The sequence below is a fragment of the Mytilus galloprovincialis genome, chromosome 3 (assembly GCF_965363235.1).
Source record: "Mytilus galloprovincialis chromosome 3, xbMytGall1.hap1.1, whole genome shotgun sequence".
NCBI lineage: Eukaryota > Metazoa > Mollusca > Bivalvia > Mytilida > Mytilidae > Mytilus > Mytilus galloprovincialis.
Genome location: NC_134840.1, coordinates 34343562 through 34368084, shown reverse-complemented (window position 1 = coordinate 34368084; position 24523 = coordinate 34343562). Strand labels below are relative to the sequence as shown.

At 34.6% G+C, this 24523-nt stretch overlaps 2 long non-coding RNA genes across 5 annotated transcripts; both read left to right on the top strand.

Annotated features, from left to right (window-relative positions):
- Positions 1 to 6086: 6086 nt before the first annotated feature.
- Positions 6087 to 14802, top strand: LOC143067789 (uncharacterized). Its single transcript, XR_012976038.1, has 5 exons — positions 6087 to 6246; positions 6696 to 6770; positions 7197 to 7528; positions 14244 to 14318; positions 14745 to 14802. It is a non-coding gene; the product is annotated as an uncharacterized LOC143067789 (long non-coding RNA).
- A 1683-nt stretch (positions 14803 to 16485) lies between these two features.
- Positions 16486 to 23714, top strand: LOC143067787 (uncharacterized). 4 transcript variants are annotated; one of them, XR_012976034.1, is made up of 2 exons: positions 16486 to 17536; positions 17957 to 23714. It is a non-coding gene; the product is annotated as an uncharacterized LOC143067787 (long non-coding RNA). The 4 variants fall into 4 exon arrangements; XR_012976035.1 differs by having other exon boundaries at positions 17947 to 23714; XR_012976037.1 differs by lacking the exon at positions 16486 to 17536 and adding an exon at positions 17544 to 17667.
- Positions 23715 to 24523: the final 809 nt, after the last annotated feature.

Below are 24523 nucleotides of genomic sequence, written 5' to 3'. Positions count from 1 at the left end.
ATTTTTTAGGAAATCAACAAGATAAATTCAATTAGGTAGAATAAACATATTAAGTTTTAGACAAGATCCCCATCTTGCGTAACTCTTTACCAGATTTTTAGACGTACAATCTGTAGATGGCTAATTTTTATATAATATGAACAAGTCCCAGTACATGGTCAATACAAATATTTATCACGAATGTGTCTAATATGTGTCATAAATCAAATTTATTCATTTAGCGATATAAAAAAGAAAATGTGGTCTGATTGCCAATGAGAAAACTCTTTATATGTACAAAATTGCATATTTTCACCATCTCAAAATAGAATTCTATTTAAGATGACTTGAAATTATACAATTAACTGATTTTGTAAGGCCAAATATATTTGATTGATCACACTAGAGAGTATTGTAAATAGTAATCAGAAATAAAAGAAGGTTTATAAATGCATGACACTTTCAAACGTTAACAGGGATTTCAGGAATACAAAAAGACATATCTAATAAAGTTTTATAAAATCATAAGTATCAGAAAAGACCTCCATCATATTCTCTCCATCATATATTTAGAAGTTTACGACACATTATGTAGATGACTGTGAATTTAATCATATAAATGTCAAATGAAGGTACAATATACACACGTCTGTGCTTGCACATATTCTGGGTAACTCTATGTCGAACCATGCCTAGGTGGACTTTTTTCAAACAAATTGTGTCCTTAAAAAAAATAATGAAAATATACAATTATCCTCACACAGTTGTAACACCACAGTCCCACTAGACCACGATCGCACTACGATCTGTGAAAAAAATGCAAATTTTGACGATCGCAGTACGATCGTGTAGATAGCAGTAAGATTGTATCACGGTCGTGGTGAGGTCTTCAAGATCGTGATGACCGTGGCCAACGCTTAACATGTTGTGTTAAGCCCCAGTCCCACTAGACCACGATCGTACCACGCTCACGGCGATCTAAAACAAATTTAGATCGTGGTGAGGTCGCGGTATGAGCGGCATAAAAATGTTAATTTTCGTTGCTTTCACGATGCTACTACGTCCTAATTACGCTTCTACAACGATCCCGCTACGACTGAACCACGTTCAAACCGCGCTTATTCTGCGACCTCACTACGCTAGTAAAGATCTTTCTACGCTCTTCACGTTCTCACTACGACCATACCACGAGTTATCCGATTGCAACACGATCTTTTTGCGATTATAGCACGTTCTTACCACGATTGTACTACGTTCATACCGCGATCTTACTACGTTCTCAGCAATACCGTCAATATCGTGTTTCATATCAATATAGTTCCATTACTTCTATTTCCGATTCAAACGAATATTTCTCGGAAACAATACAGTCATGCCACCGAAATCTACTAGAACACGTGGGCGTGGTGGTAGGGGTTGATGTAGAGGCAGAGGGAGCAAAGTATGAACGCCATACTAAACTCCAAATAGTACACAAGAAACTAAAATTAAAAATAATACAAGACTAACAAAGGCTCCTGACTTGGGACAGACGCAAAATTAGTGGGGTTAAACATGTTTGTGAGATCTCAACTCTCTCCCTATACCTCTAGCCAATGAAGAAAAGTAAACGCATAACAATAAGCACATTAAAATTCAGTTCAAGAGAAGTCCGAGTCTGATGTCAGAAGTCAGAAGATGTGACTAAAGAAAATAAACAAAATGACAATAATACATAAATAACAACAAACTACTAGCAGTCAACTGACATGCCAGCTCCAGACCTAATTAAACTGATACTATACACATAAGTAGTATAAAACTTGTCATCAAGAGATGTCGGAACGACCAATCAAACCTAAATTACAACCTATTGCTGGTCCATAAAGCTCAAATGACGATATTTTAGTGAACGATAGCAGAGATGACACAGATGTGTCAATATATATAGGACGATGTGGTATGAGTGCCAATGAGACAGCTCTCCATCAACGTAAAAATCTATAAAAGTAAACCATTATAGACCAAGGTACGGCCTTCAATACGGAGCCTTGGCTCACACCGAACAGCACGCTATAAAGGGCCCAAAAACATACTAATGTTAAACCATTTAAACGGGAAAAACCAACGGTCTAATCTATATAAAAACGAGAAGCATGGTTGAGCTGTTAGAGCAAATGGATAAATACATTCAGACAAACAAAATCTAGGGAGTTTTTTTTTATATATATTTTATGTGAAAATGACAATAAAAATGATGGTTGTAGTGTGAACGTAGTAAGGTCGTGAGAAGAGCGTGATGAGGACGGCAAGGGTGTGCTAGAATCGTACTATGGTCGTGAACAGCGTGGTAAAGTCGTAGTGGAAGCGTAGTTGGGTCGCGATGAGAACGTGATGGTCATAGTAAGGTCGTGATAACGTCGCTGTGAGAACGTAGCGCAATCTCTCCGAATAGAATCACTCTTTCGCTACGCTCTCGCTACGATTGTACAACGACCTTTGCGATCTTACTACGATCTTAGTGCGCTCTCACTACGCATCTACTACGACCTAATTTCGCCACGACCGCACCACGATTGTTTTGAACATGTTCAAAGTTGGTCACGCTCTTCACGATCTTGAAGACCTCACCACGACCGTGGTACGACCTTACTGCGACCTACACGATCGTACCTCGATCATCAAAATTCGCATTTTTTTCACAGATCGTAGTGCGATCGTGGCCTAGTGTGACTGGGGTATTAACACGTTATTACTACCTCACAGCGACCATCACGTTCTCATCGCCATCCAACTACGCTTCCACTACGACTATACCACGTTTACACCACTCTGTTCAAGACCATAGTACGATTCTAGCCCGTCCATGCCGTCCTCATCACGCTCTTCTGACGACCTGACTACGTTCATACTACGACCATCATTCTCATTGTCATTTTCACATAAAATATATTAAATCTCTCCAGGTATTGTTTGTCTGTATGTGATTAGAACTTCTTGTCCATTTTCTCTAACGGCTCAACCATGCTTCTCGTTTTTATATAGATTAGACCGTTGGTTTTCCCGTTTGAATAGTTTTACTATAGTATATTTGGGCCCCTTTATAGCTTGCTGTTCGGTGTGAGCCAAGGCTCCGTGTTGAAGGCCGTACCTTGACTTATAATGGCTTACTTTCATAAATTGTTGCTTGGATGGAGAGTTGTCTCATTGGCACTCATACCACAACTTCTATAAATAATGATAAATCTGTGTCAACTCTGCTATCGTTCACTAAAATATCGTCATTTGAGCTTCATGGACCAGCAATAGGATGTAATTAAGGATGGATTGGTCGGTCCGACATCTCGGCTGCATCAGGATTCGTTACTATCAGAGCTCACTCTGCCTCTACATCAACCCCTACCACCACACCCGTATTCTAGTAGATTTTGGTGGAATGACTGTATTGTTTCAGAGAAATCTACGTATTAATCAGAAATACTAGTAGAAGGAATTGAATTGTATTGATATGGAACAGGATGTTGATGTTATTGCTAAGAACGTAGTATAATCGCGGTATGAACGCAGAATAATCGTGGTAAGAACGTGCTATAATCGCAGTAGAAATGTGGTAAGATGGTGTTGCAATTAGATAGCTCGTGGTATGGTCGTATTGAGAACGTGATAAGCGTAGAAAGATCTTGATGAGCGTAGTGAGGTCGCAGAATGAGTGCGATTAGAACGTGATGTAATCGTAGCGGGATTGTTGTAGAAGCATAATGAGGACGTAGTAGCAATTTACATTTTCATGCCGCTCATACCGCAACCTCACCACGAACTGACTTTATTTGAGATCGCGGTGAGCTTAATGCGATCGTGGGCTTGTGGGACTGGGGCATATCAATTAGTTGGCATCATATCATTAACTTTTACGGTTTCTTTTGAATAAACATAACCTTTGACTTTGACCTCCATTTCTTTCAAATTGACCAAGGACTTCATATGAAAAGACTGTAGGCCTATATGACTTATAATGTATGATTTTTTATCAACATATCTCTCGTGTGAAATTTGTAAAGGGAAATAACCCTTATTGAACTGAATTGTTTGCCGCAAGCTTGCGGCAAACAAAAAGTTTGCAGGAACACAGAAAATAGTGATTGCAGATGTTTGCAACTAACTGCAAACTTCTGGCAAACATTACAGCTTTTTTCTACAAGCTTGCGGCAAGTTTGCAGAAACATCAATGTTTGCCGTAAGATTGCCAGAAAGTTTAAAATAATAAAGAATGTTTTCCGCAAGATTGCAGAAATCTTTAACCATTGTATATGTTTGCCAGAACATTGCAGGAATCCCCATTACTGTACGTCATCATTGGCTTAAAATCCTTTCGATATGTTGTAAAATAAAAACTAGAGGCTCTTAAGACCCTGTGTCGCTCACCTTGGTCTATGAACATATTAAACAAAGGACAAAGACAGATTCATGACAAAATTGTGTTTTGGTGATCGTGATGTGTTTGTAGATCTTACTTTACTGAAATTCTTGCTACTTACAATTTTCTCTATCCATAACAATCTTAGCCTTTTAGTTACATAGGAAAATATTTTGTAAAAATTTACAAAAAAATACCAAATTAATGAAAATTGTTAAAATTTGACTATAAAGGGCAATAACTCCTTCTTGGGTCAACTGAACATTTTGGTCATTTGACTTATTTGTAGATCTTACTTTGCTAAAAATTATTGCTGTTTACAGTTTATCTCTATCTATAATAGTGTTCAAGATAATAACCAAAAACAGTAATATTTCTTTAAAAATTACCAATTAGGTGGCAGCAACCCAACAACCAGTTGCTTAATTCATCTGAAAATTCCAGGGCAGATAGATCTTGACTTGATAAACAATTTAACCCCTTGTCAAAATTGCTCTAAAAGCTTTGGTTTCGGAGTTATAAGCCAACAAATACATTTTACCCCTTTGTTCTTTTTTTCAGCCATGGCAGCCATCTTGGTTCGTTGACCGGATCACCGGACACATTGTTTTTATACTAGATACACCAATGATGATTTTGGCCAAGTTTGATTAAATTTGGTCCAGTAGTTTCAGAGAAGAAGATTTTTGTAAAAGATTACAAAAATTTATGAAAAATTGGTAAATAATGACTATAAAGGGCAATTACTCCTTTTAAAAGGGGTCAACTGATCATTTTGGTCATGATAACTTATTTGTAGATCTGACTTTACTGAACATTATTGCTGTTTACAGTTTATCTCTATCTATAATAATATTCAGGATAATAACCAAAAACGGCAAAATTTCCTTATAATTACCCATTTTGAGGCAGCAACCCAACAACCGGTTGTCTGAGTCATCTAAAAATTTCAGGGCAGATATATCTTGACTTGATGAACAATGTTACCCCATTCAGATTTGCTCTTTATGCTTTGGTTTCAGAGATATAAGCCAAAATCTACATTTTACCTCTATATGTTCTATTTTTAGCCATGGGAGCCATCTTCGTTGTTTAGCTGGGTCACCGGACACATTGTTTAAACTAGATACCCCAATGATGATTGTTGCCAAGCTTTGTTAAATTTGGCTCAGTAGTTTCAGAGGAGAAGATTTTTGTAAAAGTTTACGGACGACAGACGCCGGACGACGGACGACGGACGCCAAGTGACGAGAAAAGCTCACTTGGCCCTTTTGGCCAGGTGAGCTAAAAACAGGTATCTTATACGGCAGAAGAAAAAAAAATATAATCAGAATAAAAACAAAATGTCTTTCCACAACATGTACCTCTTACAATCATGCCCTATACCACATATAGCTGACCTGTTGCCTATAGTACCTTTAAAACGGACCTTATCATGTAAGTTTCTTTAACCTTGATCACTGATCCATGACATGAGTTCCTGAGAAAAATAAAAATCCTTAGTGCCTTCAATACAGAATTTTGCATCATCTTTAAATCTCCGGTAGTGATCTTTGTGTGGTAGAGCTATATTTTTATGTTTTATGTTATTTAAGATTTTATGTTATTAGAATATATACTGGATATATTCTATTTACAGTTATTATAATTTGTAATATGCTAGTTTACTCAGGTAGAACATTTCTTATTGTTTAAATCTTTTCTATTGGTCAGTATGATTTAGGCGGGAATCTTTTGTTTAACTATTCTTTGTTCTGGTCACTTGGCTAAAATATTTATATGAAGTGGTAGCCATTTTCTTCAGCTCTATTGGAAGTTGTTATATCTTTAATTTGATATTGAAATAGTCTAGGACTTTCATATTCTTTTATAAGGTCAGTTTATTACTAATATATTCATTACAATAACATTCCAGTTTTAATGTCCAAGAGTGAGTGATATACAAGTGTATAATTGTATGAATAGGTGACCGTATTATGAAAGGTGTGTGCGATTGATTAAATAGTAAAGTTATGTGTAAACTATTCATAACTCATAAAGTAATAAAGATAAACTTGATAATATAGTTTTATTTGTAAGATTTAATAAACTATATAAATTCTACATAAAACTGGTAAAAGTATGATTTATACTTTAATTTCTAGTAACATTAATATATAATCTATTTTAACAGTTTGTATGAGTGAGCGTTAAATGATTTTATACTTCTTTAAAGTTAATACAAGTAAATATTTGATTAACTAGATTTAAGGATAGATAACTCTGATTATTCTAATCTAGCAGTATAAATAAGGTTTCTATGATTTTAATATTTTGTCTTCAGGTTATATTATTGAAACAGAATGTAAACTGATTCAAGTCAATCAGTTGGTGAAAAGACCTTTGCACTACATGTGAGGTATGTTTATATGTATACAGTTTGTATTGTTCATGTTACTTTTATGTTGCTTTGCTTAAATGTATTGTCTGCTTTGTGTAACTGTAGCAAAACGGAATGTCTTGTTTGCACTTACAATTGCGTGTTATTATTATGTTAAACTAACTATTTTTGGTATGATACTACAAGCGTAGCTATGTATTAGCTGTGAACTTAGTCTGTCGTTGCATATTTCACAATGCACTAAATACAGAGAAATATAGAATGTACTTATTTAATACAGAATTCGGAATGGTGTAATATCGTTTTGTGTAGCTTGTAAAACTATTATTTTAAGGGCAAAGGAAATCTACAGTTTTCTTCTATGCATATAGATATATTGATTTTATAGTAATTGATAATTACTACTGATTGAATTGTATAAGAATTATATTGTTATTATTTCAGGGTCATTTTTGTTAGAATATTAACATCAATTCTGATGAAATAAAGAACCTAAGACCTATCAACGTGTTTGTGTTTATTTAAATACATGGGAAGCACGACTACATTTTGGCGCCCAACGTAGATTTCATCAGTGTTATTAAAGATCAACGATTTCCATTACCTGTGGAGGGAACTCCGTTATTACATAATAGACATTAGTGTATCGATACGTCACAAGAAGTGGTACGTCACTGGTCGACATACGTATATTGAACTTTGTGTTTACATCCGGAAGTCAAGAAATAGGACGTCAACAACACGGATTTTCAGTGAAAATATATTGCAGTTTTATGGTAACTATAATCAATGTCATTGTTCACTGTTGTGTTTGTTTGATGTTTTGTCTATACATGTGTGTTCATATAATATATGTCATATAGATTTGAACTTTGATTTTTTTTTTTAAAAGCGAACTTTGAAAAAAAAAACTTTGATTTTTTTTTTACGTTTGTAAACTTAGAAACATTTAGATAATTAGCATCAGAAAACAAATTTGAAATTTTACGATTTGGTTTAACTGATTTAGAGTTATTACATACAGTGATTGTACAGTAGTTGTAATAGTATATAGACATTTATATATGATGTGTTTGTACATGTTGTAATTGTACTTTGATTTTTTTTGTAATTGAGACTTGACCCCTTTCCCCCTATTTATTTACCCAACCCCCCAGGGTGAGGTCAAGGTCAACCGGAACCGGAAGTTGTATACACAAAGCTTGTTTACATTAGCATCCACTTATTACACTAAGCTTTACTGATTTAGATAGACTTTTGCACAGCTGAAACTTACTTTGTACATACACACATACACTTAGGGTGTACATTTAAAATATTTTAAAATATTTTTACACACTTTACATATCAAGTTGGACTTAGACTTGACATAGTCATACATCAATACACACATGATTGATTGATTGTAGCTATTACATACACAGTTACAGTTACTTGTTTACTTGTGCATATTTACTTACATACACATACACATAGCATACCTAGTACCCTATACCTTATAGTTGATACTTGTACTTTATTTGTGTTATATGTGATATAGTGTATTACTATATTTGTATTGTCATTGTGTATTGATAGATTGTATTTGTGTGTTGTCACTGTGCATTTATACTGACTTTTGTGTTTTGATACTTAGTGTACATTGTGTTTATGTTGAATATTTGTATGATGATTCATTGTTGTGTGTCATATTGATATAATTCAAATTTCGAGTTTACATATAAATAGGACATAAAGTAGTTAAATCTTAAACTTTAATAGGTACATATTAAAAGTTTAGATAGAGCAGTAGTGAGACTGAATACCTCGTAACACTTTGTCACTTTAACATTATTAACTATCCTTATCCCTCAAGCATGACACTATTACCCACTTTAGCACTTGTCTGTTAGTTAATTCTTTCAGGACTGAGTGAGTTATTTTTTTTTTCAGAGTTTGGGTATATTATTAGTGTATTTATTGTAGTTGAGTTTAGTCTTGATTGGTTTTTGAGGTGATTTATATTGGATTTGTCTATTGCCATACTCTAGTCTTATATTTGTATACTGACTTTACCATACTTATAGATAGTTGATATTATTATATATAAGTACTTTCTTTTGAGTTGAGTGTAAACGTAGAAGCTTTACAACTCAAATCCAAGTTTAGATATTGTATCAAGTAAGTAAGACATTTTGATTGTACTTTGATTGTGTTCATATTGACTAGATTGCATTCATTAATCTTGATTCATTTTCAGTTGCATTGATTTATATCTATTTATACATATTCATAATACTTATTACTTTAGTTTGAATTTCAGATAGTAGACATACATCATACTTATTGTACTTAGTACATATTTCTTTGCATAAATTTATTAAATAAAATTTATTTTTACAGGACATATTTCATATGTAGTTATTTGATTGATTTTTTTTCTCTCTTCTTCATTTAGATTATTTTAGTTAATAGCCTATCTTACTTTTCAGATTATTTACAAACTATTGTTTGTCATTTATTTACTATTTTTCATTGGCTATAGTTAGATAGTCTTTAAGTACTTGACATTTTTGTCATATAGTTATAGCTTTATTTCACACTATTACTAGTTATACTTGGATTTATACGACATAATCATGTCAAAAGAAAATACAATATCGGAAGAGGATTTCGCACTCTTGCAATTACTCAAGAAGGAAGTAAAACAGAAACCAAAAGGAGATGATGTTCAAGGATTGAAAGACTGGATGAAAGAATACTTAGCCACTAGTGGAGAAATAGTTACACCGAAAGAGGAATCACAAGAGAAGGAAACATCTAAAACCAAGACAACTGTCACATATACTAAGATGAGAGATCCACCCAAAGTAACAAATTTTTCAGGATCCAACAGCAAGGGTGAAGCCACTTATGCCTTTTGGAGATATGAAGTTTGTGGACTCATGGAAGATAAAGTACACGACACGGATAACATCAGTTATGCTGTACGGAAGTCACTCAAAGGAGAAGCAGGAACTATTGTTATGCACCTTGGTCCTAAAGCTAGTCTACCAGAAATCATACACAAGTTGGACAGCATTTATGGAGATGTAGAAAAGAAAGAAGACCTACTTGCTCAATTCTACAGAGCCAGACAGGGTGATGATGAAAGTGTAACTAAATGGAGTTGCAGATTAGAGGATATTATTGGGAAAGCAATTGAGAAAGGAATGGTACAACACAAGGATGCCAACACTATGCTACATTCCATGCTATGGTCAGGACTTAAAACAGAACTTAAAGATATATCTGGACATAAGTACGATACGATCAAAGACTTTGATGAACTGAGGATAGCACTGAGACATATTGAGAGAGATCATGAGGAAAGGAAAACATCAAAGAAACCACAAACAGCCAAAGCTGCAGCAATATCAGAACCTATCAACAATACATCTGAATTTGAAGGGTACATGTTGTGGAAAGACATTTTGTTTTTATTCTGATTATATTTTTTTTTCTTCTGCCGTATAAGATACCTGTTTTTAGCTCACCTGGTCAAAAGGGTCAAGTGAGCTTTTCTCATCACTTGTCGTCCGTCGTCCGTCGTCCGGCGTCTGTCGTCCGTACACTTTTACAAAAATCTTCTCTGAAACTACTGAGCCAAATTTAACAAAGCTTGGCAACAATCATTATTGGGGTATCTAGTTTAAACAATGTGTCCGGTGACCCAGCTAAACAACAAAGATGGCTGTCATGGCTAAAAATAGAACATATAGAGGTAAAATGTAGATTTTGGCTTATATCTCTGAAACCAAAGCATAAATAGCAAATCTGAATGGGGTAACATTGTTTATCAAGTCAAGATATATCTGCCCTGAAATTTTTAGATGACTCAGACAACCGGTTGTTGGGTTGCTGCCTCAAAATGGGTAATTATAAGGAAATTTTGCCGTTTTTGGTTATTATCCTGAATATTATTATAGATAAAGATAAACTGTAAACAGTAATAATGTTCAGTTTTTTTTTGTACACCAGATCCGGATTTAGACATATTGTCTATTTATCTTGTTTACCTATCAGATCAGTACAGATCAGTTCACTCTATTTTCATAACCTAGAATTATTTCTTAATTTTGATCATCCTAATTAAGAATAACTATGTTAATAATGTAGTCGTGCTTCCCATGTATTTAAATAAACACAAACACGTTGATAGGTCTTAGGTTCTTTATTTCATCAGAATTGATGTTAATATTCTAACAAAAATGACCCTGAAATAATAACAATATAATTCTTATACAATTCAATCAGTAGTAATTATCAATTACTATAAAATCAATATATCTATATGCATAGAAGAAAACTGTAGATTTCCTTTGCCCTTAAAATAATAGTTTTACAAGCTACACAAAACGATATCTGCAGTTGTCGGTTTCTTTCCTTCAATGACATACTTTATAAGAGACTTGATGGTAGTATCCATGGCTTGTGCAGCTGCCCAATCAACTGTTTCAGTATTCGGTATATCTTCTTCCTGTGATGGTATTACAGTTGGATTAACAGCAAGACTGTCAATGTATGCTCCTGGAAGAATAGAGTTACAGATGGTCTTTACAGATTCTATGGAGATAGTCTCTCTGTCGGTGGAATCCTTGTCAGTTGGTTGTGGTAGACGACTAAGTCCATCTGCATCACCATTCTTTTTTCCTGGACGATAAACTATGTTGAAGTTGAATGCGGCTAAAACGGCCAACCATCTGTGTCCAGTGGCATCAAGCTTTGCTGTTGTAAGTACATAGGTCATGGGGTTGTTATCTGTAAGTACCGTGAAGTTGCTTCCGTAGAGATAATCTTTGAACTTGTCACTAACTGCCCACTTCAGTGCTAGAAACTCCAGTTTATGCGGTGGGTATCTCTTTTCCGACTTTGTAAGACCTCTACTGGCATAGCTGATTACCCTCTTAATTCCCTGTTGTTCCTGGTATAAAACTGCTCCTAGTGCTGTACCGGAGGCGTCTGTGTGCAGTTCATAAGGTAATTCACTGTTGGCGTATCCTAGTATAGGTGCTGATATAAGCAACTCCTTCAACCTCTTAAATGCTGACTCCTGTTCTTCTCCCCATTGCCATGGTTTCTGTTGGTGTTTCTTTGATGATTTCTTTACAGTTGGATTTGGCATCAAATCGGTAAGTGGTTTGCTGATTTGGCTAAACTGTTTGATGAATCGTCGGTAATAGCCAACAAATCCAAGAAATCTCCTGACATCTTCCGGGTTAGTAGGTTTAGGCCAACTCACTACCTTCTCTGTCTTTGCTGGATCGATCTCAACACCATCTGCTGAGACAACATGACCGACGTATTTGACTTTCCTCTTGAAGAAGGAACATTTATCTGGTGCTAACTTCATGTTGTGTTGGCGTATCCTGTCGAAAACAAGGCGAAGATTTTCCAGTTGTTCTTCGAAGGTCTTACCAAAGATGATGACATCATCGATGAAGATACAGCAGATCTTGAGATGTAAGTCAGATAAGCATTCTTCCATCATCCTCTGATACGTGGCAGGTGAATTGGTCAATCCAAATGGCATCCGGTTATATTCGAAAAATCCTAATGGACCTACCGTAAATGCAGTCCTTTCTTTGTGCTCTTCGAGGATCTCTACCTGATGGTATCCACTTTTCATATCTACGCAGGTAAAAAACGTACTTCCAGCTAGCGAATCGAGCAGATCTTCTATTCTTGGTAATGCGTAGCTGTCCTTTATTGTCAGGTTGTTTAATTGACGGTAATCCACACACAGTCTCAATTTCCCATTCTTCTTGCGTACTAGTACCACGTTAGATGCATATGGACTGTGTGATGGTCTGATGGTACCATTTGACAATAGTTGTCGAAGATGCGACTTAACTTCATCGTACATAGCTGGTGGAGTTCTTCTATATCGTTGTTTGAATGGTCTTGTATCAATCAAATCAATATGGTGTTTCACTTCGGTATTTCCAATATCTTCATCATTCTTGGCAAATATATCTTCAAATGATTTGATGAATTCTATCCCTCTGTCTAGTTGATCTTCGGTTAAGTCACTTTCTGTAATTTCCACTTGTTCAAGTATTGATGATGTTGATGAAGTATCTGTTGGTTGTTGCTCAATGTTGACTGGTTGTATTGCACATAAGACAGCTTTTGGTTGGATGGTAATAGTCCTTGTGGTAACATTTGCAATCTGAACGTTTATCTTTCCGTTGTTCCTGTATCTGTAATCCAAAAGTATAGGTTCTATATCTAAATCTTTCCAATTCGGTTGAAGTTCAGATGAATGTAACATTGCTGCAGTTGTACTGTATGGTATCTCTTTATCGGTGTATCCTTCTATCTTTATGGTTGAATTTGGTTTGATGGTAACAGGTTTGTTCACAGCATTTCTGACTATAGCTAATGCGTTGTCATTGCGGCTAAGTTCCTTTTCTCTAAGTGTGATGGATCTAAAAGTCAAGTACCATGGTGTTGTTAAGTTGCATGACTGTAGAAATCTTGTCCCATGTTGATTTTTCAATGACTCCATGACTGGTTGAAGAGTGTTAGTTCCAAGAAGCAATGGTATCTGAGTGTTATAGTTGCTATCCGGTATCACTAACAGCAAGCATGGATAAGTGTTGGTCTGATGTGGGAGAATAATTTCAGTTTCCAAATACCCTTCATATGGTAGTTGTTTTCCATCAGCACATTCAATATCAAGTAGCTCGTTCATGTGTAGTAAAGGTATATCTGTTAGGTTGCTGTGGTAATATGTATGACTGATAGTAGATACTGTTGATCCTGTATCAAGTAAAGTCTTCACTGTTTTTCCATAAAGTACAACTTCAGTTTCTGTTGGCTTTCCATACAATCCTGGTGGTAAACTATAAGGACCTGATGCTGTTCCTGATGTACATAAGTCTATCGATGGTCCTGCTCCATAGACTTCTTGAAGTTTAAAGGTTTACCATCTTTATCCAGTTTCTCAATACATCCCAACTTCAAGTGACCTGGTTTTCCACATCTAAAACATCTTCGTTCATCCTGGTTGGCTGATGAAGCTTGTGGTTTAGATCGGTCTTGCCATCTTCGTTGTCTGGTATCTGTATATCTGTTGTTATTCTGACCTCTGTAGTTAATATAGCCTCTGCCTCGTCCTCTATAATCGGTCTCCATTCTATCAAATCTTGTGGTGAGTTGTTGAATAAGTCCTTTAACTCATAAAGTAATAAAGATAAACTTGATAATATAGTTTTATTTGTAAGATTTAATAAACTATATAAATTCTACATAAAACTGGTAAAAGTATGATTTATACTTTAATTTCTAGTAACATTAATATATAATCTATTTTAACAGTTTGTATGAGTGAGCGTTAAATGATTTTATACTTCTTTAAAGTTAATACAAGTAAATATTTGATTAACTAGATTTAAGGATAGATAACTCTGATTATTCTAATCTAGCAGTATAAATAAGGTTTCTATGATTTTAATATTTTGTCTTCAGGTTATATTATTGAAACAGAATGTAAACTGATTCAAGTCAATCAGTTGGTGAAAAGACCTTTGCACTACATGTGAGGTATGTTTATATGTATACAGTTTGTATTGTTCATGTTACTTTTATGTTGCTTTGCTTAAATGTATTGTCTGCTTTGTGTAACTGTAGCAAAACGGAATGTCTTGTTTGCACTTACAATTGCGTGTTATTATTATGTTAAACTAACTATTTTTGGTATGATACTACAAGCGTAGCTATGTATTAGCTGTGAACTTAGTCTGTCGTTGCATATTTCACAATGCACTAAATACAGAGAAATATAGAATGTACTTATTTAATACAGAATTCGGAATGGTGTAATATCGTTTTGTGTAGCTTGTAAAACTATTATTTTAAGGGCAAAGGAAATCTACAGTTTTCTTCTATGCATATAGATATATTGATTTTATAGTAATTGATAATTACTACTGATTGAATTGTATAAGAATTATATTGTTATTATTTCAGGGTCATTTTTGTTAGAATATTAACATCAATTCTGATGAAATAAAGAACCTAAGACCTATCAACGTGTTTGTGTTTATTTAAATACATGGGAAGCACGACTACATTATTAACATAGTTATTCTTAATTAGGATGATCAAAATTAAGAAATAATTCTAGGTTATGAAAATAGAGTGAACTGATCTGTACTGATCTGATAGGTAAACAAGATAAATAGACAATATGTCTAAATCCGGATCTGGTGTACAAAAAAAAACTGAACATTATTACTGTTTACAGTTTATCTTTATCTATAATAATATTCAGGATAATAACCAAAAACGGCAAAATTTCCTTATAATTACCCATTTTGAGGCAGCAACCCAACAACCGGTTGTCTGAGTCATCTAAAAATTTCAGGGCAGATATATCTTGACTTGATAAACAATGTTACCCCATTCAGATTTGCTATTTATGCTTTGGTTTCAGAGATATAAGCCAAAATCTACATTTTACCTCTATATGTTCTATTTTTAGCCATGGCAGCCATCTTTGTTGTTTAGCTGGGTCACCGGACACATTGTTTAAACTAGATACCCCAATAATGATTGTTGCCAAGCTTTGTTAAATTTGGCTCAGTAGTTTCAGAGAAGATTTTTGTAAAAGTGTACGGACGACAGACGCCGGACGACGGACGACGGACGACAAGTGATGAGAAAAGCTCACTTGACCCTTTTGACCAGGTGAGCTAAAAACAGGTATCTTATACGGCAGAAGAAAAAAAAATATAATCAGAATAAAAACAAAATGTCTTTCCACAACATGTACCCCTTACAATCATGCCCTTTACCACATATAGCTGACCTGTTGCCTATAGTACCTTTAAAACGGACCTTATCATGTAAGTTTCTTTAACCTTGATCACTGATCCATGACATGAGTTCCTGAGAAAAATAAAAATCCTTAGTGCCTTCAATACAGAATTTTGCATCATTTTTAAATCTCCGGCATTGATCTTATTAACATAGTTATGCTTAATTAGGATGATCAAAATTAAGAAATAATTCTAGATTATGAAAATAGAGTGAACTGATCTGTACTGATCTGATAGGTAAACAAGATAAATAGACAGAAATTTAATCTGTTGTGCAATGACATGCATGAATAATACATACGTATATAAATACCGTTTCGATCCCTAACATCACTGAAGAGACATTTATTGTCGAAATCCGGATCTGGTGTACAAAAAAATATATATTGACACCTTATGTTTGTGGCATAACATCGTGGCCACAAGTTAATTGTTTTCTGTTTAGTATTAAATTTATATTAAGATCCATTTTGTTACATCTTGTGATCAATTTTATTTGGCAATCGCCAATGACAGTCAGCAGGGTTAACATGGTTAAAGAACATCAGTTGTTCGACCTGTTAGTCAAATGCGTTTTGTTTAAATATACTTTTTCACTTTTTTTGTCTTTTGGAAAATTTTGTTTGTGCTGTATTTAGACCCTTCTACACCGAAATTTGTTTGACATGCACACGTATAAAAATTGCGGTTTTTATCCAACGCAATCATAGGTTTGAACGTAGTTTTCAATTTAGACTCGTATATATATAGTATAGATCTAACATTGTTGGGTTGATGTTTAGACGAGTTGTATATACATAATGTACACAGCCATGTATCACCATCATTGCTGGTGCTCCGATGGATAAATCTGTTGTAGAGTTGTCACTGACTCAGACGTACTTATAAATACACTTATGTGCAGCATAGGTGACTTTATGGCACAAATAAAGACTGTAAACTTTTATTGTATTCAGTCTTGTGTTATCATGTTCTGTAAATTTTTAGAAATATGTAAAATAGTTAAGTAGGTACATATGTTATTATCTGTCTTGAAACTCTTTGGAATTCTTTAATTGAAAGGGGGCGCTGCTACAAGCACATGTTTGAATATACAGCCTCTTTTCCAAATTGCTGCCGAAGGAGAAACAAGTACAGAAATTTGGTGACATTCAATTTCATATATAATTTTATCTAAGCATGCCTTTAAACACACTCATACTAGGTCATTCCATTTGCCATCGGCTTCACAACTACCTGAAAGCAGGACACGATCATAGACACCATTTAGACTTTAATTTGGTAAAAACTTCAAATGTGGAGTGGCATGGCGTAGGAGGAAGAACTATTCATAAAATGATGAAGTTCGACTTGGGCATAGTTAAACTTATTAAACCCGATTGTGTTGTTCTACTAGCTGGTGGTAACGATGTAGTAGAGGACACGTCGGTTGAGGAAGTGGCATATAAAATGATAAGTTTCTGTTCGATCCTGACAAATACGTATGGCGTGCGACGAGTTGTAATATGTGCCATCATGCCACGCTTTCCACGGGATAATTTCAGATTAATGAAAGATAGCGTCAGAGATAGAGAATACAAGAATATGTATTTCGAAAAAGCACAAAAAATAAATAACATTATAAAAACCGAGGTTGAAAAATCATCGAAATTTATCTTTTGGGACCATAACAAAAGATTTTCCTTCGACACTACACATACAAATTCATGCAGAGATAAATTTATTTACGATGGAGTACATCTGAATACAAAAGGTCAATACCATTTATACAAGTCAGTAAGAGGAGCAGTTATCTATGCATGCAAAGAGATTAAATCAGAAAACGGAAATTAAAACGTATCTGAACCGCATTTGCAAATTTTGTAATAATTTTTAAACTTCCGGTGGATACTCTCAACAGAATGACAATCGACATTATGATGCATAATCATGTTTTGAGTAGTAATTACCATATATAAGTACACTTTAACACACAAAATTACATATCAAACCCACATATTACTGTTTTGATTGATACCAGATTACACAGCACATTATTACCAGTATTGACTTTTATACCAATGACAGTAAACGTAGGTCATGCATAGAATTTATGTCTTAACTAAGTTTTTTTATTTAGTAACCAATAGAAAATGATATATATATATATATATTTACAGCAGAATAATTTTTACACCTAACACAAACAATTTTAATTGGGGAGTATCTCCAGATTTAATTATTTAAACGATTAACATGAATAATCAGGCTGAAATACAAAGAAAAACAAATAGACAAATTAAATAAAACAGATTAGGCCTATTATAAATAAAAAATATTCTTTTGGAAGTATCGTATTAATTTCGCATTAGTATATTCTAGACAATGCCTCCCAAAAGACAAGCCTCGTTTGGAGTGGCAGGTGCCATTAAGAAAATGAAGACGGCTGCCCAGAGAAAGCAAAATTCAAACGTGAGGCCAAGTGGGCCTTCAAATCCTCCAAATAACCCAACAGTTATGTCCCCAGACGTCATGGAGGAGTTAACCAATCGTGTCACAGAAAGGGTAGCTAGCCGCATGGAAAGGAGAATGGAAGAAATTTTCGATAAGATAGCTTCAAGAAGTAATGGCAATTCAGGCATTCAGGAGGCTGAAGTACAACATCACGTGGAAAATCTTAACAGAAATATACAAGGTAATGGAGGGCAAAACAATGACAATAACATTGAAGTTGTCAGTCCAGAGGTTCTGGCTGTACAACCAACCGTTGACAAACAAATTATTGGGGGTCAATCAGCCTTTGTAAGTTGCTCCCTCAAACCTGGGGGAAACATACCAGATAAAATTAAACAACAAATCTGGGCGGGACAATACATCAACTTTCACGCCCTATTAGAAAATGATGAGACAAAATACCGATTACAACTGGTTCATGGGGCCGACAACCCAGAATTGTCCATTACTGAAGAACAGAACAAGAAAACATTAACTCTAAACCAATGGCTATCGGCCTGGAACAAATTCACTGCAATAATTTGCACAAAAAACCCTAATTTAGGGTCCGTAATTCCCCACCACATGGAAATAATCCTGGAAATGTCACGAGAAGGGGGGAACTGGCAATTGTATGATATAGAATTTAGGAAATTAATAGAAAGAGGAGAAGCGCAATGGGGGTGTACACACCTAGAACTGTATATGAAAGCTAAACTACAAGGAAACCTGAAAACTGGGAATGACCATAACAAAAGTGGAAATACTCGCTGGCCAGTTGGAGTATGTTTTTCTTTTCATAAGGGGTTAGGGTGCAAGTTCAATGATAAATGCAAGTTTCAGCACAGATGTTTTAACTGTGGTTTTAATCACTCATTTTCAGCATGTAAAAAACCGGTTCGGCTACCCTTCAAGTTCACACAAAACAGTAACAACATAAAAAAGATACAAGGTGGGAATAACCAGCCCTTTCGTGGTCCCTCCGTATCTAATAACAGAGACGACACCTCTTCCCCAAGGACAGAAAAAACTGTCCCCACTAGAAAATGAGGTTAAATATAATTTTCATAGCAATACACCAGTCAAGGTTGATAGGCTTGGATATTGGTTAAAAGGATATAATATAAAAATGTACAATTATTTGGTTAACGGCTTTAAATTTGGATTCGATGTTGGATTCAGAGGTTCCATTAATCATAATACAGTTGATAATTTATTATCAGCAAAGACAAAACCGAAGATTGTGAGACAAAAAATTCAAAATGAAATTAATGCGAATAGATTTGTTGGCCCTTTTGATGTAAAACCTTTTACAGAAATGCAATTATCCCCCTTGGGACTAGCAGAAAAGAAAATGCCTGGGACATATAGAATGATCCACCACTTATCCTTCCCTGAAGGCTCATCAATCAATGACAATATACCACAAGACAATTGCAGTGTACAGTATGCTTCCATTCAGGATGCAATAGAACTGATTAAGACAGTAGGAAGAACAAGTTTTTGTGCAAAAACTGACATATCCAGTGCATTCAGAATTATAAACATAACAGAATCACAATACAAACTATTTGGCTTCATGTGGGAGGGGAAATACTATTACGATAAAAATCTACAAATGGGTTGTAGTTCTAGTTGTCAAATTTTTGAGAAATTTAGTTCAGCAATTGAATGGATTGCAAGGAAGAAATTACTTATCACACACATGGTGCATATTTTAGATGATTTCATGATAGTTGATAAAACCGAAGATGGGTGTAAGAAAAAATTAAAACGTTTTCTTGCAATTTGTAAAGATATGGGCATACCAATTTCTAAGGAAAAAACATTCCAGCCATCCCAAGTCATGAGTTTTGTTGGTTACGAAATAGACACTCAGTTGATGGAAGTAAGACTTCCCATTGATAAGCTCGATAAATGCAACAATATTATAACTGTGGTGTTACAAAAGGAAAAAATTACATTGAGGGAACTTCAATCTATCATTGGTACACTCAACTTTGCTTGTGCAGTTGTCATCCCAGGAAGGGCATTCCTCAGAAGACTTATAGACTTAACAATAGGGGTAAAAAAATCCTTCCATAGAATACGAATGACAAAATCGGTGCAGCAAGATCTAAATACATGGCAAAATTTTTTAAGGAATTTTAACGGGAAGTCATTGATTTTATCAGATCGTTGGTTAACATCTGATCAACTACATTTGTTTACAGATGCCTCCGGTACATTAGGTTATGGTGCTTTGTTTGGTGCACAGTGGTTCTTAGGCAAATGGGACAAAAAATGGCAAAAGCAAAATATTGCCTTTTTAGAACTATATCCAATAGTCTTGGCAGTCGAAATATGGGGACACCAAATTAAAAACCAATGCATTTATTTTCATACAGACAATATAGCTTTAGTGTCCGTAATCAATAAACAAACATCTAAAGATGCGTTAATCATGTTTCTCATAAGGAGACTAGTTCTACACTGCTTAAGAAACAATGTGAACTTTAAGGCAAAACACATATATGGTTCAAAAAATGTATTGGCAGATGCACTTTCTCGTCAACAGGTACAGAAATTTCATCGGTTAGCACCATGGGCAGACACTGTTCCCAAATCAGTTCCAAATCTACCAGATTTGCCAAGCTACAGGAACCCTTGAATCAAATTTTTACCAACATTTTATCCGACTCCTCACAAAAAACTTATGGAAGAGCATTTATACACTATAAGAGTTTTGCTGAAGAATATGGCATTAGATTTCAGTTACCACTTACTAGTGCAGATCTCATACTTTTTATAGCCCATTTGAAATCCAAAGAACTTGCTGCAAGTTCTATCTCAACATACATCTCAGCTATTGGTTTTACACACAAAATTAATAATTGGCCTGATCCAACGGATTCATTCATTATGGATAAGGTACTGAAATCAGTGCACAAGGAAAAAATCAAGATATGAGACTTCCAATCACTAGTACGATTTTGAATCGATTAGTAGATGCATTGAAACAGACAATATTTAATAAGTATGATCAACTGCTATTCAAAGCAATGTTCACCTTAGCATACCATGCTCTTTTAAGAATCGGTGAGATGACAGTCAACAACAATAATTACAATCACGTTATTAGTGTAAGTCAAGCTGTTGTTTTACACAAGAAAGCAGTCATCACTTTCATGGACTTCAAACATTCAAATGGAAAACAATTCCATTTAGAAATAGCTAAGAATAAAAATGACAATATTTGTGCAGTAACAGCACTTACAAACTACTTAAATTTGAGAAATAATACAACAGGTCCATTATTTCTCAACTCCAGTGGAGAAGCTGTTTCTAGACAATTATTTCAGCATGCTTTGAATGATGCTTTAAACTTTTGTGGGCTCAGCAGAGCATATTACAAACCTCATAGTTTCAGGATAGGCTTTGCTACCGACGCAAGTGCAAAAGGATTGTCCACAGAATCCATTAGAAATTTAGGTAGATGGAAATCCGATGCATTCAAATTGTACATTAGACAATCAGGTCAAATTTCTAACCTTTAGTCATTTTATCTGTACCACAACTGATCATGTGATGACATATTTTAGAGAATGAATTACTGCGTTTATTATTTTATATTTTGTACAGGGCTTGTGGGTCACAGCTCATTACATATCGCATAAAGAATAACAGTTCATGTTACATGGAAACAGTGGACAAACGGGAAAGGTGAATTATGACGCTCATACAAGCTGACACAAGGACAACCTAAAACCAGGAAACCATATGTTACTGAGAGGCTGTTGACAGAACACAGCTTGCCAGAACTGTTTTATTAAAATCTCCCATTGCATTTATATATATGAGACAGTAAACTTATAACTAGATATTAGGCAATACAGTTATTTGTGATGTTATTGTAAGATAATTTGATTGTTGTGTCTCTTTAGTAAAATTTTATATTGTATCAAGTAGATGCATTGTTAGGACACAATGTCGGTAAATTGTGATCTGGTAAAATTTTAGATTGTATCGAGTAGATGCATCGTTAGGACACAGTGTCTGTAAATTGTGTCTTTTTTAGGTTATTTAAATCGTATCAAGTAAATACATTGTTAGGACACAATGTATGTAAATTGTGTCATTTTAGGATAATTAATTTGTATCAAGTAGATACATTGTTAGAACACAGTGTCTGTAAATTGTGTCTCTTTAGTAAAATTCAGTTTGTATCAAGTAGATACATTGTTAGAACACAGTGTCTGTAAATTGTGTCTCTTTAGTAAAATTCAGTTTGTATCAAGTAGATACATTGATAGGACACAGTGTCTGTAAATTGTGTCTCTTTAGTAAATTTAGTTTGTATCAAGTAGATACATTGTTAGGACACAATGTCTGTAAATTGTGTCTTTTAAGTATAATTTAGTTTGTATCAAGTGATACATTGTTATAACACAGTGTCTGTAAATTGCGTCTTTTTAGTTAAATTTTTTTTTGATTTGTATCAGTAGATGCAGCGATAGGACACAATGTCTGTAAATTGTGTCTTTTATTAGGATAAGGCATTCGTGTGATTCAATGCCTGTATATAGAGTAGTAAGTTTTATCTTTTGCATATGTAGAATGATAGATGATGCAGGTTTGCTTTAGGGCAGCGTATTCAGCTCAATAAGAGCTTCATACGTCATGGCGGTATCTGCTCCCAAAAGTTGAGATGTTACACTATTATTAACAAATTTATAGTCAAGGGGAGATAACTCTAAATTAATTGACTTTTCAAAAAATTCAATTTCAATAATTGATGACATTTGTCTTTTTATTACGACATAATATGCTCATTGGTTCAGACTGTAATGAAAGTATATATTAAATTCATAATTGGTACTTATAATTGTAGTGTATGCAAATTTTATACATGTATCTTTTGATATGATTGATTTAAAACATAAACCGTCACATCTGTGGCCTGCATCATCATAATATGTGTTAGTTGTTATTTTGACTTTAGCGGACCATAAATACACTTATGTGCAGCATAGGTGACTTTATGGCACAAATAAAGACTGTAAACTTTTATTGTATTCAGTCTTGTGTTATCATGTTCTGTAAATTTTTAGAAATATGTAAAATAGTTAAGTAGGTACATATGTTATTATCTGTCTTGAAACTCTTTGGAATTCTTTAATTGAAAGGGGGCGCTGCTACAAGCACATGTTTGAATATACAGCCTCTTTTCCAAATTGCTGCCGAAGGAGAAACAAGTACAGAAATTTGGTGACATTCAATTTCATATATAATTTTATCCCCTCCCCCTTCCCCTTCTTCCTCCTTGTAAAGAGGATTGTTAATGGTTGAATCTAATGAGGACATTAAGAGGGGTATGGCGGTATCTGCTCCCAAAAGTTGAGATGTTACACTATTATTAACAAATTTATAGTCAAGGGGAGATAACTCTAAATTAATTGACTTTTCAAAAAATTCAATTTCAATAATTGATGACATTTGTCTTTTTATTACGACATAATATGCTCATTGGTTCAGACTGTAATGAAAGTATATATTAAATTCATAATTGGTACTTATAATTGTAGTGTATGCAAATTTTATACATGTATCTTTTGATATGATTGATTTAAAACATAAACCGTCACATCTGTGGCCTGCATCATCATAATATGTGTTAGTTGTTATTTTGACTTTAGCGGACCATAAATATAATTATTTTCTGTGACTGTATCTTGCATTAATTTGTAGGATCCTTTACTATAGATAATTGAGCTGATCTGTAACTATAACATCTCCATGCCTTATATATCATGTACTGTAGTACGACGCTAGATTAAAACTGACGAGGAAAAGTAACACACGGCCACCGAAAGCTTTATTTTTTGTGAAGCCCAGGTGGTCTTGTGGTCTAGCGGGACGGCTACAGTGCAGGCGATTTGGTGTCACAATATCTCAGAAGCATGGGTTCGAATCCCGGCGAGGGAAGAACAAAACAATTGCGAAAGCAAATTTACAGATCTAACATTGTTGGGTTGATATTTAGACAAGTTGTATATACATAATGTACACAGCCATGTATCACCATCATTGCTGGTGATCCGATTGATAAATCTGTTGTAGAGTTGTCACTGACTCAGACGTACTTATAAATATAATTATTTTCTGTGACTGTATCTTGCATTAATTTGTAGGATCCTTTACTATAGATAATTGAGCTGATCTTTAACAATAACATCTCCATGCCTTATATATCATGTACTTTAGTACGACGCTAGAGTAAAACTGACGAGGAAAGGTAACACACGGCCACCGAAATTTTATTTTTTGTGAAGCCCAGGTGGTCGTGTGGTCTAGCGGGACGGCTACAGTGCAGGCGATTTGGTGTCACGATATCTCAGTAGCATGGGTTCGAATCCCGGCGAGGGAAGAACAAAAAATTTGCAAAAGCAAATTTACAGATCTAACATTGTTGGATTG